Here is a 4,832-nt window from a genome sequence, read left to right on the forward strand (position 1 = left end):
GACAATAGCTGCCAGGATTCTTTATTTGGCACTAAGACAATAGCTGTCAGGATTCTTTATTAGGCACTAAGACAATAGCTGCCAGGATTCTTTATTTGGCACTAAGACAATAGCTGCCAGACTTCTTTATTTGGTACTAAGACAATAGTTGCCAAGGTTCTTTCGTAAAGCACCAATTCCATAGCTGCTATGGTTCATTCATCAGGTACTAAATCCATAGCTACCAGTGTAGGTACTAAGTCCATAGCTATCATCGTCTATCTAACAGTACTAAATCCATAGCTACCAGCGTTCGTCTATACGGTACTAAATCCATAGCTACCGAGGCTCGTCTATACAGTACTAAATCCATAGCAATAGAGGTTTATCTTTATAGTACTAAATCCATAGCTACCGAGGTTTATCTTTCATCTCATCCACAAACTCATCCTTCATCACACACCAACTATTTCGTCTGCCCATGTTCTACCCAACATATTTGTAGATATAAAATACATATATAGTTTAACTCATTTAAAACCTATATAAAACATCAATTCCACACACATCTCAAATAATCAAGAATATATAAACACATAGCACATATTTCATAGCAAATACCTCATATTTATGTGTTAGAAGAAAGTGACTACACACTCATCCAAAACATATACTTAATACATTCAAACAATACTTGTATTAAAATCGTGTTTATGAAAGGGACTATACGCTCACCCAAAACATATACTTAATACATTCAAACAATGCTTGTATTAAAATCGTGTTTACGAAAGGGACTATACACTCACTCGATCAGAAGATGATCGGACAGCACTACGGCTTGTAGAAGTAGTATTATTCGGTAGATTTGGAAGATCTTCACACACTGGGCTTCTCGCAAGCAGAGCTTCGGCTCGGAAACTCTTTTCTTCTTGGGATCTTCGGTGCTTCGGGACTTTCTTCACGTCTCAGGATGATACCAGGGCTTCGGGGGGTTAAAATAGGGCTTAGAGAGAGTATCGGGAGTGGGATAGTAAGAGATAAGCAACCAAACTCGGCTGCCCCTTGAATTCTATTTATAGGGCAAAAATGCTAGGTTCACCTCGTGAGCTTGATACATCATTGAGTTCATCATGGCCACTTGCCCTGGAAGACGTCCACCATCTGTTCACCTTGTGAGCCACTAATGCTCACCTCGTGAGCTCTGACACGGCTTTGGGGTTCGCGCCCCGAACTTTATAAATTCATAACTATCGCATACGAGCTCCATTTTCGACATTCTTTATATCCACGCGTAGGTGAGATTATTCTCTACAACTCTTGTTTATACTCCGTTGGCTAATTTTGACTTTATTTTTATTATATTATTTTTAGTAGGCCTGGATAAGAAAACTTTGTTATAAATTGATAACTTCATCATCTGACGTCCGTTTTTGTCTATCTTTGTACCGTTGCACTACCATTGTCAAGATCTTCGATTCCCGTTTAGATTGTTTCTGCTAAAAACCGTTCGATCTCAAATCGAGTATTCGGGTTGCATACTGCTAAGTCGAAACTTAGAAAAATCATAACTTCCTCATACGAAGTCAGATTTGGATGTTCTTTTTATGCACGCTCTCGGTTTAACGTATTATACGACATTCATTTAGATCGTTAAGGCCAAATATAGCTCTAACGTAAATTCACTATTTACGACGCGCTGTGTCGTGCCGGTTCTGTCGTGAAACTTCGACATGTCCTAACTTCTTCGTTATAACTCGGATTTCAGTGTTTTTTATATGTACAGAATCCTTGTAACATATACTACAACATAGAATGCAGATTTGAAGTAACTGTAGTTGATTCCTAACTCCTTCGACATGTCCTAACTTCTTCGTTATAACGTATTATACTTCCATCAAAAATTCATTTTTGATGTTCATTGTCTCTAAATTGACTAGCCCGGATCTACGGGCGTTACAGTGTTTCCCCTAAATTTAAAACAACTTATTAGCTGATCAGTTTTCTACACTGGAAACATTTTTCTGTGGAATTTCCAATGAACCATCCGGCTTATTGTTCTTAGAATGCAGATTTGAAGTAACTGTAGTTGATTCCTTCTTTTGATTCCCTTTAAAGGAATAAACCACTCCCATCTGATCGACCTCATTCTTACCGTTTATCTTAATAATCTGTTGTTCTGCAAAAGAGGCCTTACAATCCAGTAGAATCAAATGATGTAGATGGTTTAAGAAGACGACATGTTCTCTTTGAAATTTCCAAACGTTTTACAAACTCACGCAAATCAAATCCTCACTACACACAGACCTCAAATCCTCTGAATGAGCACCCAGATTGTAAACATGACAAGGTTGTAAAAAAACCCTAGAAATGTACAGGGGGGTTCTAGAATCAAAATGAACAAAAGGATGAAAGATTCATAACAACATTGAGCTTTTATTCAATTTCACATGAAGATGAGGGGATTCTTGCTAGCACAATTAAGCAAGAATCAACGAAGAACTCACTACGATGAACAGACCATATAGTCGATCAGTTTGGGGAAAATTGAATTTTGACCGTAATGTTCGAGTATTTTACAGTTTCAAAATTCAATGATGAGCATTTATCAATCGATTTTTGTGCGACCAACGATGGCTACTGCTGCTTGAATGGAATTAGTTGAAGAGAGAGAGAGAGAGAGATGTCATTTCTTTATAATTAATAAATAAATAAATAGACAAATTATGTGAGCTGACATAAGTGGTAACCGGGTTACCCCTTCGTTTTGGAAAAAATCACCTATTCGACCCGAAAAATAATTTTGTTCCCTTAAAGGGCAAGAAAGAAACTTCAGGAACTTAATGGAAAAGTCAGCAAATATAATATGGATGTTTCGTTATTTTCCCTTAATTAAATCATAAGGATAATTCACAAATTCTAGATATAAGATATTCGATTACCAAGATAAGTATTTTGTTTTACACAATTAAAAACATTATCTAAAGTAATTATTGTAATCAATTTTTGAATTAAGCAAAAACAATTCCGCTAATCAGAGGGTTCACCATGTCGTGGTAGAACGAAAAAATTGTGGATCTGAAGATCCCCACGTCGTGCCAGAAGAGGACCATGATGTGGTGACGCTGTCGAATGACGATTCCGCTAAATTTCCTAGTCGGGTTTTGTTCAGAATCAAGCAATGTACTATCAGTTATTAGACAACCATGCACTCGGATACCACTAATGTGTTTTACATGCAATAACACGGATAAATCCTTATACACTTAAGGGTACATGCAACTTATTTGATCTATGTCATAACCCTATTGAAGTAACATTCCATTGAACAACAAGAACCCTATAAACCCTAGCTATTTTCGAAAAACATAAACGAGTTAGTGATTACGTACCTTTTCAATTTCTCTTGGAATAAAGGACCAAAAATCTTGTCTCTCAGATGGTTCACACCCAAACCCTAGCAACTAGGAAACTTGAAGAGAGAAGAGGATAGGGGAAATTTTGGCTATGCTCTTATCTATATGATTGGTGGCCAAAATTTAGAGACTAATGGTCCCTATTTAAAGCGTTTGGGAAAACCTTAGATAATCCTTACTTGATTAAAATAATAATATCTTAAATCAGGTAATTATTTGGTTTCCTAATTATATCCAAGGGATATTCTAGAACCCTAAGGAAACCTCTATTTTTCGACCATGCTATGACTATTCTAGAATCTTTTTTTCTTGTTCAACTATTAAACAATTGCAGCTTACGTCCTAGCACTTTCAGTTAATGCAGTTAATCCCAAAATTAATTCCAGTTAATTTATGATTAATTCTTAATTAAATAATATCATTTCTAATTAATATATTATACTCATAACTTTTTAAGAAATTCATTTATTGCTACTTATTAATCATATAATAAATCAATAAATCAATTTCTCTTTAAAAGTCATCCTATTCAATTACCAGGTTTGAGGGCAACCCAAAAAGACTTTGTTAATAATTCAAGTATATATCAATTTAGTTATTGGTTTAGAAACCTAATTCAACACCTTCACACTTGATGACAACTCTTGTGTATGGAACATCTTCATGGTGTCATTGGGTGGCACCTCCTGTCGCCTCATGACACCTCATGTGAATGGAATTTCTTCGAGGTGACATTCTATTGTCAAGGTGCGATTGAATGGCACCTTTTCTGATGCTCTAGTATTTTGTAAGATGATCCATCCAAAAGTCATCATATTCGAGGAGTCTAATTGTATATAAGTATGCAATCATATCCAAGTATGTCATCGTATCTAAGTGTGCCATCATATCCAACTATGCCATCATATCCAAGTGTGCCACCATATCCAAGTATGTCATCCTATCCAAGTGTGACATCATATCCAAGTGTTCTATGAGAATGCTTCAAATGGTCAAGTCACATTTAGCACTAAGTTATTTGATGTTAATAGTTTATTTATGATTTCTTTAGATGTGTCGTTTGTAATGAAAAGCGGCAAGTCGTTCGGAATTATGTAGATGAAGTTATGACATTTTTGCCACAAACTATCTAGTACATATAACATAATAGAATTTGACTCAAATTTGGTTGTTTTTTATCCATTGGATAGTCCGTGGCACAAACGCCATAACCTTCCCATAAGAGTTCCGAACAACATGCTGCTTTTGATTAAAACTACATATCAAACACTTTCTAACCATATAAAATACTTATTTTTTGGACTATTGGTTTATTCCATACTTCTTGAAGTTGGTCCAAAAAAAGTTTTTATGATTTTTTCATTAACATCTCTTGTATGAGGAACACCTCTCTGCATCACCTTCTTGTTCAAACTTTCAACCTTTATATTCTTTGTT

Source organism: Lactuca serriola, chromosome 8 (assembly GCF_051521515.1).
Source record: "Lactuca serriola cultivar US96UC23 chromosome 8, Lser_US96UC23_V15, whole genome shotgun sequence".
In the NCBI taxonomy this organism is placed as follows: Eukaryota; Viridiplantae; Streptophyta; class Magnoliopsida; order Asterales; family Asteraceae; genus Lactuca; species Lactuca serriola.